General features: G+C 47.2%; 1 protein-coding gene across 1 annotated transcript in view; it reads right to left on the reverse strand.

Moving 5' to 3' along the window:
• The window catches only part of REG4 (regenerating family member 4), a 56411-nt gene extending 43199 nt beyond the window's left edge, over nt 1-13212 (reverse strand). Inside the window, exon 1 of the mRNA XM_073666661.1 lies at nt 13131-13212. The gene's annotated coding sequence lies outside the window, so the exon portion shown is untranslated. The remainder of the gene's footprint in view (nt 1-13130) is intronic.
• Between the last annotated feature and the right edge of the window lie 2019 nt (nt 13213-15231).

Consider the following 15231-nt stretch of genomic DNA (forward strand, 5'->3'; position numbering starts at 1 on the left):
CTGACGACCCGATGTCATCATGACAACTTCCGGGTCACCAGGAGGCAGGAAGTTACTTTGGTTATGCGCAGTGCATGACCAAAGTAACATCTCCCCTGTGTGCAGCGCTGACAGGCTGTATAGCACAGGGATGCTGCTGCTACTCTCTATGCTATACAGCCGATCAGGCTGCAAAAAGTGAAAGTCCCACAGTGGGACAATGTGTAACAGTAAAAAAAAGTGTAGGAAAGTGAAAAAAAAATTGTAAAAATATAAAAAAAGTGAAAAAAATAATCCCCAAAAAGTAAAAATATATTGAACCCATAATATTTATTTATTATGAAAAAATAAAAATAAACCAATAAAAGTACACATATTTGGTATCGCCGCATCCGTAATGACCTGACCTATAAAACTATCCCACTAGTTAACCCCTTTAGTGAACACGGTAAAAAAAATAAAAAACAAAGCAAAAAACAATGCTTTATCACCATACCACCAAACAAAAAATGGAATAACACGCGATCACAAAAGAAAAATATAAATAAAAATGGTACCGCTGAAAACATCATCTCATCCCGCAAAAAACAAGCCACCATGCAGCTCCATCAGCCGAAAAATAAAAGTTATAGCTCTCAGAATAAAGCGATGCAAAAAAAAATATTTTTTCTATAAAATAGTTTTTATTGTGTAAAAGCGCCAAAACATAGAAAAATGATATAAATGTGGTACCGCTGTAAACGTACTGACCCGAAGAATAAATCTTATAAATTTTACCACACGCGGAACAGCATTAAAAAAACCCCGCAAAAAACAATTCCTAAATTGCTGGTTTTTGTTTATTCTGCCTCCCAAAAATCGGAATCGGAATAGAAAACGATCAAAAAATGTCACGCGCCCGAAAATGGTGCCAATAAAAACGTCAACTTGTCCCGCAAAAAACAAATCGTCACATGACTGTCGGCCGAAATATGGAAAAATTATAGCTCTCAAAATATGGCGATGCAAAAACTACACACAAAAAAATGGGTCTTTTAGTGTGTGACAGCTGTCAGTCATAAAAACCCGATATGATTCTGGTATCTCTGTAATTGCACCGACCCGAAGAATAAAGTCGTCTAATCACTTATACCGCACGAGGAACAGCGTAAAAAATAAACTCTAGGGTTAGGGTTGTGCTAGGGTTAGGGTTAGAGTTGGGGTTAGAGTTAGGCTAGGGCTAGGGTTAGGGTTAGGGTTGGGATTTTTTCAAAAGTTAAGAAAAAAAAAAACGATGACGATATGGCGACTAGTGTTGAGCGCTCGCTACTTGAGTTTGCATCGGGTGCTCGGGTATGCACTGAGTATCGTGGGTGCTCGAGTCTCCGCCCCATATGCTTCGCGGCCAAAAAAAACTTGCGGTGATTGCCTGCCATGCACGAGCGATCCCCTCATGTTTTTTTTGGGGGGGTGCCTAATAATCGTGAAACATGCGGGGCAGGGACTCCAGCACCCACGATACATGGTGCATACCTGAGTACCTGATGCAAACTCAAGTAGCGAGCACTTGCACTCAAGACTAATGACAACTTATTCAATATGATGACCTAATGTTATCAAATTCTGTGTCGTACCTCTGGGCTCAAAATGTACACTATACCCCTTGATAAAATCCTTGGGGGGTCTAGTTTCCAAAATGGTGGCACTTGTGGGGGGTTTCCACTATTTAGGCACATCAGGGGCTCTCCAAACGCAACATGGCGTCCACTCTTGATTCCAGCCAATTTTAGTTCAAAAAGTCACACAGTGCTCCTTCCCTTCTGAACTCTGCCGTGCGCCCAAACACTGTATTTTCCCCACATATGGGGTATTGGTGCACTCAGGAGAAATTGCACAACAGGTTTCATTTTCTCCTCTTACCCTTGTGAAAATAAAAAATTTGGGGCTAAAAGATAATTTTTGTGGAAAAAGTTTGATTTTTTTTTTATTTTCACAGCTCCATGTTATAAACTTCTGTGAAGCACCTGGGGGTTCAAGGTGCCACCACACATCTAGATAAGTTCCCTGAGGGGTCTAGATTCCAAAATGGTGTCACTTGTGGGGGTTTCCACTGTTTAGGCACATCAGGGGCTCCCCAAATGCAACATGGCGTCCGCTAATTATTCAAGCAAATTTTACATTCAAAAAGTCAAATGGCGCTCCTTCCCTTCCGAGCCCTGCAGTGGTTTCCCCCCACATATGGGGTTTCTGTTTGCTCACGGGGAATTGCACAACAAATTTTGGGTCTAAAGTAACATTTTTGTGAAAAAAGTTAAATGTTCATTTTTTTCTTCCACATTCCAAAAATTCCTGTGAAGCACCTGAAGGGTTAATAAAGTTCTTGAATGTGGTTTTGAGCACCTTGAGGGGTGCAGTTTTTAGAATGGTGTCACTTTTGGGTATTTTCTGTCATAAAGACCCCTCAAAATCACTTCAAATGTGATGTGGTCCCTAAAAAAATGGTTTTGTAAATTTTGTTGGAAAACTGAGAAATCGCTGATTATCTTTTAACCCTTATAGCTCCCTAACAAAAAAAAAGTTGGTTCCAAAATTGTGCTGATGTAAAGTAGACATGTGGGAAATGTTATTTAGTAACTCTTTTGTGTGACAGATCGCTCTGATTTAAGGGCATGAAAATTCAAAGCTAGAAAATTGCAAAATTTTCAAAATTTTCACCAAATTTCTGATTTTTTCACAAATAAACGCAAGTGATATCGAAGAAATGTTACCACAATCATGAAGTACAATATTTCACGAAAAAACAATCTCAGAATCAGGGGGATCCGGTGAAGCTCCAGAGTAATTACCTCATAAAGGGACAGTGGTCAGAATTGTGAGAATTGCCTGGTAATTAACATGCAGACCACCCTCGGGGGTAAAGGGGTTAAAATGAACAAAAATTGTAAAAACTAAACATATTTTTTATTGCTGCATCCATAAAAGTCAGATCTATCAAAATCCAATAGGTAACGGTGTAACCATAAAAAAACATCAAAATGTAACCTGAGAGCAGCATGATGAAGGGCAGAGACCCTGATTCTAGGGATGCATCACTTACTGTGTTAACCTGAGAGCAGCATGATGAAGGGCAGAGACCCTGATTCTAGGGATGTGTCACTTACTGTGTTTTGCCCTCGTGCCCCCCACAGCACTGATTAGCAGCCATCACTATACAATGTACACATCTGCAGCAGAGAAACTGACGCTACCACAACTCCTGCACCCAGTGATCTAAGGGACCTATGGCTGGAATCAGGGTCTCTGTCCCTTCCTCATGCTGCACCCTTTAAGCTTAGGTTGTCCAGTACGGCTTCACATCTGCCGCACAGACATGGCGTTACATGATCGCTTGCTGCCCATGTACAGTAACCTTCTACACCTTCTGTAAACTGCTGGTGGGACAGGGACCCTCAGAAATCACCCAAAAGACCTCTCAGAAATGCTCAACTTTCTACAGCCTTCATCGCCGAATACCGGGACCAATACACAGACGTTCACTGTGTCAGTAAGAGATGTGTAGATGGGGGGAGACGATCACTGTGTCAGTAAGAGATGTGTAGATGGGGGAGACGTTCACTGTGTCAGTAAGAGATGTGTAGATGGGGGGAGACGTTCACTGTGTCAGTAAGAGATGTGTAGATGGGGGAGACGTTCACTGTGTCAGTAAGAGATGTGTACATGGGGGAGACGTTCACTGTGTCAGTAAGAGATGTGTAGATGGGGGAGACGTTCACTGTGTCAGTAAGAGATGTGTAGATGGAGGGAGACGTTCACTGTGTCAGTAAGAGATGTGTAGATGGAGGGAGACGTTCACTGTGTCAGTAAGAGATGTGTAGATGGGGGGAGACGTTCCCTGTGTCAGTAAGAGATGTGTAGATGGAGGGAGACGTTCACTGTGTCAGTAAGAGATGTGTAGATGAAGGGAGACGTTCACTGTGTCAGTAAGAGATGTGTAGATGGGGGAGACGTTCACTGTGTCAGTAAGAGATGTGTAGATGGAGGGAGACGTTCCCTGTGTCAGTAAGAGATGTGTAGATGGAGGGAGACGTTCACTGTGTCAGTAAGAGATGTGTAGATGGAGGGAGACATTCACTGTGTCAGTAAGAGATGTGTAGATGGGGGGAGACGTTCACTGTGTCAGTAAGAGATGTGTAGATGGGGGAGACGTTCCCTGTGTCAGTAAGAGATGTGTAGATGGGGGAGACGTTCACTGTGTCAGTAAGAGATGTGTAGATGGAGGGAGACGTTCACTGTGTCAGTAAGAGATGTGTAGATGGGGGGAGACGTTCACTGTGTCAGTAAGAGATGTGTAGATGGGGGGAGATGTTCCCTGTGTCAGTAAGAGATGTGTAGATGGGGGAGACGTTCCCTGTGTCAGTAAGAGATGTGTAGATGGGGGGAGATGTTCACTGTGTCAGTAAGAGATGTGTAGATGGAGGGAGACGATCACTGTGTCAGTAAGAGATGTGTAGATGGAGGGAGACGTTCACTGTGTCAGTAAGAGATGTGTAGATGCAGGGAGACGTTCCCTGTGTCAGTAAGAGATGTGTAGATGGGGGGAGATGTTCACTGTGTCAGTAAGAGATGTGTAGATGGAGGGAGACGTTCACTGTGTCAGTAAGAGATGTGTAGATGGGGGAGACGTTCCCTGTGTCAGTAAGAGATGTGTAGATGGGGGGAGATGTTCACTGTGTCAGTAAGAGATGTGTAGATGGAGGGAGACGATCAATGTGTCAGTAAGAGATGTGTAGATGGAGGGAGACGTTCACTGTGTCAGAAAGAGATGTGTAGATGGAGGGAGACGTTCCCTGTGTCAGTAAGAGATGAGTAGATGGAGGGAGACGTTCCCTGTGTCAGTAAGAGATGAGTAGATGGGGGAGACGTTCCCTGTGTCAGTAAGAGGTGTGTAGATGGAGGGAGACGTTCCCTGTGTCAGTAAGAGATGAGTAGATGGAGGGAGACGTTCACTGTGTCAGTAAGAGATGTGTAGATGGGGGGAGACGTTCACTGTGTCAGTAAGAGATGTGTAAATGGGGGGAGACGTTCCCTGTGTCAGTAAGAGATGAGTAGATGGAGGGAGACGTTCCCTGTGTCAGTAAGAGATGAGTAGATGGAGGGAGACGTTCACTGTGTCAGTAAGAGATGAGTAGATGGAGGGAGACGTTCCCTGTGTCAGTAAGAGATGTGTAGATGGAGGGAGACGTTCCCTGTGTCAGTAAGAGATGTGGAGATGGGGGGAGACGTTCACTGTGTCAGTAAGAGATGTGTAGATGGGGGGAGACGTTCACTGTGTCAGTAAGAGATGTGTAGATGGAGGGAGACGTTCCCTGTGTCAGTAAGAGATGTGTAGATGGGGGGAGACGTTCACTGTGTCAGTAAGAGATGTGTAGATAGGGAGAGACGCTCACTGTGTCAGTAAGAGATGTGTAGATGGAGGGAGACGTTCACTGTGTCAGTACGAGATGTGTAGATGGAGGGAGACGATCACTGTGTCAGTAAGAGATGTGTAGATGGAGGGAGACGTTCACTGTGTCAGTAAGAGATGTGTAGATGGAGGGAGAGGTTCCCTGTGTCAGTAAGAGATGAGTAGATGGAGGGAGACGTTCACTGTGTCAGTAAGAGATGTGTAGATGGGGCGAGACGTTCACTGTGTCAGTAAGAGATGAGTAGATGGGGGGAGACGTTCACTGTGTCAGTAAGAGATGAGTAGATGGGGGAGACATTCACTGTGTCAGTAAGAGATGAGTAGATGGGGGGAGACATTCACTGTGTCAGTAAGAGATGTGTAGATGGAGGGAGACGTTCACTGTGTCAGTAAGAGATGTGTAGATGGAGGGAGACGTTCACTGTGTCAGTAAGAGATGTGTAGATAGGGGGAGACGTTCACTGTGTCAGTAAGAGATGTGTAGATGGGGGGAGACGTTCACTGTGTCAGTAAGAGATGTGTAGATGGGGGAGACGTTCACTGTGTCAGTAAGAGATGTGTAGATGGAGGGAGACGTTCACTGTGTCAGTAAGAGATGTGTAGATGGGGGAGACGTTCACTGTGTCAGTAAGAGATGTGTAGATGGAGGGAGACGTTCACTGTGTCAGTAAGAGATGTGTAGATAGGGGGAGACGTTCACTGTGTCAGTAAGAGATGTGTAGATGGGGGGAGACGTTCACTGTGTCAGTAAGAGATGTGTAGATGGGGGAGACGTTCACTGTGTCAGTAAGAGATGTGTAGATGGAGGGAGATGTTCACTGTGTCAGTAAGAGATGTGTAGATGGGGGAGACGTTCACTGTGTCAGTAAGAGATGTGTAGATGGAGGGAGACGTTCACTGTGTCAGTAAGAGATGTGTAGATGGAGGGAGACGTTCCCTGTGTCAGTAAAAGATGTGTAGATGGGGGAGACGTTCACTGTGTCAGTAAGAGATGTGTAGATGGGGGAGACGTTCCCTGTGTCAGTAAGAGATGTGTAGATGGAGGGAGACGTTCCCTGTGTCAGTAAGAGATGTGTAGATGGGGGAGACGTTCACTGTGTCAGTAAGAGATGTGTAGATGGGGGAGATGTTCACTGTGTCAGCAAGAGATGAGTAGATGGGGGGAGACGTTCACTGAGTCAGTAAGTGATGTGTAGATGGAGGGAGACGTTCCCTGTGTCAGTAAGAGATGTGTAGATGGAGGGAGACGTTCACTGTGTCAGTAAGAGATGTGTAGATGGAGGGAGACGTTCCCTGTGTCAGTAAAAGATGTGTAGATGGAGGGAGACGTTCCCTGTGTCAGTAAGAGATGTGTAGATGGTTGAGACGTTCACTGTGTCAGTAAGAGATGAGTAGATGGGGGGAGACGTTCACTGTGTCAGTAAGTGATGTGTAGATGGAGGAAGACCTTCACTGTGTCAGTAAGAGATGTGTAGATGGAGGGAGACTTTCACTGTGTCAGTAAGAGATGTGTAGATGGAGGGAGACGTTCACTGTGTCAGTAAGAGATGTGTAGATGGGGGAAACGTTCACTGTGTCAGTAAGAGATGTGTAGATGGAGGGAGACGTTCACTGTGTCAGTAAGAGATGTGTTGATGGGGGGAGACGTTCCCTGTGTCAGTAAGAGATGTGTAGATGGAGGGAGACGTTCACTGTGTCAGTAAGAGATGTGTAGATGGAGGGAGACGTTCACTGTGTCAGTAAGAGATGTGTAGATGGGGGAGACGTTCACTGTGTCAGTAAGAGATGTGTAGATGGAGGGAGACGTTCACTGTGTCAGTAAGAGATGTGTAGATGGGGGAGACGTTCCCTGTGTCAGTAAGAGATGTGTAGATGGAGGGAGACGTTCACTGTGTCAGTAAGAGATGTGTAGATGGAGGGAGACGTTCACTGTGTCAGTAAGAGATGTGTAGATGGAGGGAGACGTTCACTGTGTCAGTAAGAGATGTGTAGATGGGGGAGACGTTCACTGTGTCAGTAAGAGATGTGTAGATGGAGGGAGACGTTCACTGTGTCAGTAAGAGATGTGTAGATGGGGGGAGACGTTCCCTGTGTCAGTAAGAGATGTGTAGATGGAGGGAGACGTTCCCTGTGTCATTAAGAGATGTGTAGATGGGGGGGGATGTTCACTGTGTCAGTAAGAGATGTGTAGATGGGGGAGACGTTCCCTGTGTCAGTAAGAGATGTGTAGATGGAGGGAGACGTTCACTGTGTCAGTAAGAGATGTGTAGATGGGGGGAGACGTTCCCTGTGTCATTAAGAGATGTGTAGATGGGGGGGGATGTTCACTGTGTCAGTAAGAGATGTGTAGATGGGGGAGACGTTCCCTGTGTCAGTAAGAGATGTGTAGATGGAGGGAGACGATCACTGTGTCAGTAAGAGATGTGTAGATGGAGGGAGATGTTCACTGTGTCAGTAAGAGATGTGTAGATGGGGGGAGACGTTCCCTGTGTCATTAAGAGATGTGTAGATGGGGGGGGATGTTCACTGTGTCAGTAAGAGATGTGTAGATGGGGGAGACGTTCCCTGTGTCAGTAAGAGATGTGTAGATGGAGGGAGACGATCACTGTGTCAGTAAGAGATGTGTAGATGGAGGGAGATGTTCCCTGTGTCAGTAAGAGATGTGTAGATGGAGGGAGACGTTCACTGTGTCAGTAAGAGATGTGTAGATGGGGGGAGACGTTCCCTGTGTCATTAAGAGATGTGTAGATGGGGGGGGATGTTCACTGTGTCAGTAAGAGATGTGTAGATGGGGGAGACGTTCCCTGTGTCAGTAAGAGATGTGTAGATGGGGGAGACGTTCCCTGTGTCAGTAAGAGATGTGTAGATGGAGGGAGACGTTCACTGTGTCAGTAAGAGATGTGTAGATGGAGGGAGACGTTCCCTGTGTCATTAAGAGATGTGTAGATGGGGGGGGATGTTCACTGTGTCAGTAAGAGATGTGTAGATGGGGGAGACGTTCCCTGTGTCAGTAAGAGATGTGTAGATGGACGGAGACGATCACTGTGTCAGTAAGAGATGTGTAGATGGAGGGAGATGTTCACTGTGTCAGTAAGAGATGTGTAGATGGAGGGAGACGTTCCCTGTGTTATTAAGAGATGTGTAGATGGGGGGGGATGTTCACTGTGTCAGTAAGAGATGTGTAGATGGGGGAGACGTTCCCTGTGTCAGTAAGAGATGTGTAGATGGAGGGAGACGTTCCCTGTGTCAGTAAGAGATGTGTAGATGGGGGAGACGTTCACTGTGTCAGTAAGAGATGTGTAGATGGGGGAGACGTTCACTGTGTCAGTAAGAGATGTGTAGATGGAGGGAGACGTTCCCTGTGTCAGTAAGAGATGTGTAGATGGAGGAGACGTTCCCTGTGTCAGTAAGAGATGTGTAGATGGAGGGAGACGTTCACTGTGTCAGTAAGAGATGTGTAGATGGAGGGAGACGTTCACTGTGTCAGTAAGAGATGTGTAGATGGAGGGAGACGTTCCCTGTGTCAGTAAGAGATGTGTAGATGGAGGGAGACGTTCACTGTGTCAGTAAGAGATGTGTAGATGGGGGGAGACGTTCACTGTATCAGTAAGAGATGTGTAGATGGGGGGAGACGTTCCCTGTGTCAGTAAGAGATGTGTAGATGGAGGGAGACGTTCACTGTGTCAGTAAGAGATGTGTAGATGGAGGGAGACGTTCCCTGTGTCAGTAAGAGATGTGTAGATGGGGGGAGATGTTCACTGTATCAGTAAGAGATGTGTAAATGGGGGAGACGTTCCCTGTGTCAGTAAGAGATGTGTAGATGGAGGGAGACGTTCACTGTGTCAGTAAGAGATGTGTAGATGGAGGGAGACGTTCCCTGTGTCAGTAAGAGATGTGTAGATGGAGGGAGACGTTCACTGTGTCAGTAAGAGATGTGTAGATGGAGGGAGACGTTCCCTGTGTCAGTAAGAGATGTGTAGATGGAAGGAGACGTTCACTGTGTCAGTAAGAGATGTGTAGATGGGGGGAGACGTTCACTGTGTCAGTAAGAGATGTGTAGATGGAGGGAGACGTTCACTGTGTCAGTAAGAGATGTGTAGATGGGGAGACGTTCACTGTGTCAGTAAGAGATGTGTAGATGGAGGGAGACGATCACTGTGTCAGTAAGAGATGTGTAGATGGGAGAGATGTTCACTGTGTCAGTAAGAGATGTGTAGATGGAGGGAGACGTTCCCTGTGTCAGTAAGAGATGTGTAGATGGAGGGAGACGATCACTGTGTCAGTAAGAGATGTGTAGATGGGAGAGATGTTCACTGTGTCAGTAAGAGATGTGTAGATGGAGGGAGACGTTCCCTGTGTCAGTAAGAGATGTGTAGATGGAGGGAGACGTTCCCTGTGTCAGTAAGAGATGAGTAGATGGGAGAGATGTTCACTGTGTCAGTAAGAGATGTGTAGATGGGGGAGACGTTCACTGTGTCAGTAAGAGATGTGTAGATGGAGGGAGACGATCACTGTGTCAGTAAGAGATGTGTAGATGGGAGAGATGTTCACTGTGTCAGTAAGAGATGTGTAGATGGAGGGAGACGTTCCCTGTGTCAGTAAGAGATGTGTAGATGGAGGGAGACGATCACTGTGTCAGTAAGAGATGTGTAGATGGGAGAGATGTTCACTGTGTCAGTAAGAGATGTGTAGATGGAGGGAGACGTTCCCTGTGTCAGTAAGAGATGTGTAGATGGAGGGAGACGATCACTGTGTCAGTAAGAGATGTGTAGATGGAGGGAGACGTTCACTGTGTCAGTAAGAGATGTGTAGATGGAGGGAGACGTTCACTGTGTCAGTAAGAGATGTGTAGATGGAGGGAGACGTTCCCTGTGTCAGTAAGAGATGTGTAGATGGGGGGAGACGTTCACTGTGTCAGTAAGAGATGTGTAGATGGAGGGAGACGTTCACTGTGTCAGTAAGAGATGTGTAGATGGGGGGAGACATTCACTGTGTCAGTAAGAGATGTGTAGATGGAGGGAGACGTTCCCTGTGTCAGTAAGAGATGTGTAGATGGGGGGAGACGTTCACTCTGTCAGTAAGAGATGTGTAGATGTAGGGAGACATTCACTGTGTCAGTAAGAGATGTGTAGATGGGGGGAGACGTTCCCTGTGTCAGTAAGAGATGTGTAGATGGAGGGAGACGTTCACTGTGTCAGTAAGAGATGTGTAGATGGGGGGAGATGTTCACTGTGTCAGTAAGAGATGTGTAGATGGAGGGAGACGTTCACTGTGTCAGTAAGAGATGTGTAGATGGAGGGAGACGTTCACTGTGTCAGTAAGAGATGTGTAGATGGGGGGAGACGTTCCCTGTGTCAGTAAGAGATGTGTAGATGTAGGGAGACATTCACTGTGTCATTAAGAGATGTGTAGATGGGGGGAGACGTTCCCTGTGTCAGTAAGAGATGTGTAGATGGAGGGAGACGTTCACTGTGTCAGTAAGAGATGTGTAGATGGGGGAGATGTTCACTGTGTCAGTAAGAGATGTGTAGATGGAGGGAGACGTTCCCTGTGTCAGTAAGAGATGTGTAGATGGGAGAGATGTTCACTGTGTCAGTAAGAGATGTGTAGATGGAGGGAGACGTTCACTGTGTCAGTAAGAGATGTGTAGATGGGGGAGATGTTCACTGTGTCAGTAAGAGATGTGTAGATGGAGGGAGACGTTCACTGTGTCAGTAAGAGATGTGTAGATGGGGGAGACGTTCACTGTGTCAGTAAGAGATGTGTAGATGGAGGGAGACGATCACTGTGTCAGTAAGAGATGTGTAGATGGGAGAGATGTTCACTGTGTCAGTAAGAGATGTGTAGATGGAGGGAGACGTTCCCTGTGTCAGTAAGAGATGTGTAGATGGAGGGAGACGATCACTGTGTCAGTAAGAGATGTGTAGATGGAGGGAGACGTTCACTGTGTCAGTAAGAGATGTGTAGATGGGGGAGACGTTCCCTGTGTCAGTAAGAGATGTGTAGATGGGAGAGATGTTCACTGTGTCAGTAAGAGATGTGTAGATGGAGGGAGACGTTCCCTGTGTCAGTAAGAGATGTGTAGATGGGGGGAGACGTTCACTGTGTCAGTAAGAGATGTGTAGATGGAGGGAGACGTTCACTGTGTCAGTAAGAGATGTGTAGATGGGGGGAGACATTCACTGTGTCAGTAAGAGATGTGTAGATGGAGGGAGACGTTCCCTGTGTCAGTAAGATATGTGTAGATGGGGGGAGACGTTCACTGTGTCAGTAAGAGATGTGTAGATGTAGGGAGACATTCACTGTGTCAGTAAGAGATGTGTAGATGGGGGGAGGCGTTCCCTGTGTCAGTATGAGATGTGTAGATGGGGGGAGACGTTCACTGTGTCAGTAAGAGATGTGTAGATGGAGGGAGACGTTCCCTGTGTCAGTAAGAGATGTGTAGATGGGGGGAGATGTTCACTGTGTCAGTAAGAGATGTGTAGATGGAGGGAGACGTTCCCTGTGTCAGTAAGAGATGTGTAGATGGGGGGAGACGATCATTGTGTCAGTAAGAGATGTGTAGATGGGAGAGATGTTCACTGTGTCAGTAAGAGATGTGTAGATGGAGGGAGACGTTCCCTGTGTCAGTAAGAGATGTGTAGATGGGGGGAGACGTTCACTGTGTCAGTAAGAGATGTGTAGATGGAGGGAGACGTTCCCTGTGTCAGTAAGAGATGTGTAGATGGGGGGAGACGTTCACTGTGTCAGTAAGAGATGTGTAGATGGAGGGAGACATTCACTGTGTCAGTAAGAGATGTGTAGATGGGGGGAGACGTTCCCTGTGTCAGTAAGAGATGTGTAGATGGGGGGAGGCGTTCCCTGTGTCAGTAAGAGATGTGTAGATGGGGGGAGACGTTCACTGTGTCAGTAAGAGATGTGTAGATGGAGGGAGACGTTCCCTGTGTCAGTAAGAGATGTGTAGATGGAGGGAGACGTTCCCTGTGTCAGTAAGAGATGTGTAGATGGGGGGAGACGTTCGCTGTGTCAGTAAGAGATGTGCAGATGGAGAGAGACGTTCCCTGTGTCAGTAAGAGATGTGTAGATGAAGGGAGACGTTCACTGTGTCAGTAAGGGATGTGTAGATGGAGGGAGACGTTCACTGTGTCAGTAAGAGATGTGTAGATGGAGGGAGACGTTCCCTGTGTCAGTAAGAGATGTGTAGATGGGGGGAGACGTTCACTGTGTCAGTAAGGGATGTGTAGATGGGGGGAGACGTTCACTGTGTCAGTAAGGGATGTGTAGATGGGGGGAGACGTTCACTGTGTCAGTAAGAGATGTGTAGATGAAGGGAGACGTTCACTGTGTCAGTAAGAGATGTGTAGATGGAGGGAGACGTTCCCTGTGTCAGTAAGAGATGTGTAGATGGGGGGAGACGTTCACTGTGTCAGTAAGAGATTTGTAGATGGAGGGAGACGTTCCCTGTGTCAGTAAGAGATGTGTAGATGGAGGGAGACGTTCCCTGTGTCAGTAAGAGATGTGTAGATGAAGGGAGACGTTCACTGTGTCAGTAAGGGAATGGAGATGATGGTGCGAGAGAGTCAGTGTCAGTAAGGGAAGGATGTGAGAGTGAGCAGTGGATTTGTAGGTTAAAATGACAATATGTCAGTAAATTGAGACTGTAGTGATGTGCAGAAAATGAAGAGTAATAGTGGTGCCAGCATCTTACCAGACTCACGGGGCGAGCGGGCAGCGTGTTGGTTATAGGTGGGTGCCGATCTCCTTTATAATCAGTTCCAGGGTGAGGACTTGTTTACTGTCATCATAAAACGTTATCATTGTCGGACCGGTGTGACAGCTGGAGGACCCCACACCCATTTATAGCCTCCACCCAATATTGACGTGCCACCGCCCTGTGCTTTATTTGCTGTAGTATAATATATTGATGAGTGAGTATCAGGAGAGACTGGGGTGAGGGGTCTTGGACCCGGACCCTGCTATTATTGGAGTCATCCTATTATATGCACCCTTTCTGCATTTCTCAGAGCTCTGGACCCTCTGATCCTCCATCACTGCCATTGGGTGGTCTATTGGATTTCAGTATCTCTGGCTGACACTCCCCTCTCGGCCTTCTCATTAGAGGGGCATGTGTCTGGTCAGCGGTTCACTCATCTTCACAGACCTGAGCACCTGCTGTCCACATTTTATCATAAAGTCAACGACAAGTCCCTTTCGTGTTCCTGTGGAGTTATCAGACCATTCCTGGTCACCATCCTTCCAGGACTCCGAGACCCCACATTTCCTTCCTCAGAGCTCAGTTCTGAGCAGATTCTCCCCTACTGTGGAGGAGGTTGACGCGCCCCCTGGGCCGTGGGGTACTCGGTAGCCGGGCTGGTCCTTTTCTATTGGGGTTGTCACAGAGGCAGTGACCCGGTCTGTGGCCCAGAGCGGTCAATAAAATAAAGTGAAGAGTCAATTGGGGCAATAAAGATTTGGGGATAATGTTCGTGACGCCACTTGTGGTAAGCGGCTATATGGATCCTCCGCTGTGGAGCAGATCCTCTGGAGCTGGTGGTGACGCAGCAGAGTTGGTTCAGCTCTCCACAAGCAGAGCTTAGCTCCAGGGCAGTATATGAAGAATTGTGGAGGTAGATGTTGTTGGTGCGGTGTAGTGCAGAGCAGGTGACACAGTAATTAGCTGAGGACACAGTGGGGTGCAGTCTTCAGGTTTTACTCACAGTTGCTAAGTTCTCCAAGTTACAGTTACCGGTGTGCATCCGCCCAAGTCATCCTGTGTCCTCCGGGGTAGTGATCCAGCAAACTCTCAGGTATCTCAGGAGCACTTGGACAGGACCCCGTTCTATGTACATTTCCAGGTAATCTCACTGCGCTGGCTCTCACCCTCCTGCCCCAAGCCTCACACCCAGTGTCCCAAGCCAGTGGCCGCAGGCCTTGTCGGGCGACGTCCTCTGAGTCCCCTGGGTCCTCTATGGCCACCTTTTCGGCAATTAGGTTTGGAGTGTGACTGCAGCACCTGAAATGCTGCAGCCTCCGCTTTGCTAGCTGAGACTTGAAGTACTCCACTAGGCTGGGGCCGGTCCCCTACTGCGGCCTGATCCCTCCGCGTTAGCGTGAATTCGGGCGCGTGAATTCCACCCTCTGACGAAGGTTTTATACCGAAACGAGCGTCGGGGTAGGCGCCACACAATTCTCTTGGACCATATAGGTATGATCATGCAGCACATGGTAGTATATTGTATATTGTATATGAATAATACATCTTTGGCTTTGTTTGCTGGGACTGTCAGGCCTAGTGTTTAGAAATATGCACGGCACGTTAACTATTGATTGATTGCACTAAGGCGCTTTGCTCAGTCTAGTGAAGCCACTTCACATTTATCAGTTGTTTATTCCTCTACATATGCCATATCATATACAAGGTCAATTGTTTTTGAGAATCATGTACTATGTCATTTATACTGATTCTTTATTAATATATATTCTATGTCCATGTAATATGTACAGTGAGAACTTATACTCTTCACTTATATATATAATCATTTGTGTGAGTGCTTGTCTTTGCAGTGCCACCCATGAGCCTAACCAGGGCCGGCGTCACCACCCGGCGCACCTGGGCAAGTGCCGGGGCCCTGAGCAGGCGGAGGGACCACTGCCATTGGGCATCCGCCGTGCTATGGGATCGGTGTCAGCGCCCGCCACCCCCCCCCCCCGCTTGCTCAGCGCCCCGGCAGCCGGCACAATACTTACCCCTTCCCGTGCCTCCGCAGCGTCTCCCGCGTCCTCTGACTGTGACGTCTCAGGTCGGAGGG

This window comes from Phyllobates terribilis, unplaced genomic scaffold (genome assembly GCF_046119375.1).
Source record: "Phyllobates terribilis strain yellow unplaced genomic scaffold, ASM4611937v1 Scaffold_358__1_contigs__length_1942743, whole genome shotgun sequence".
NCBI classification, from domain to species: domain Eukaryota; kingdom Metazoa; phylum Chordata; class Amphibia; order Anura; family Dendrobatidae; genus Phyllobates; species Phyllobates terribilis.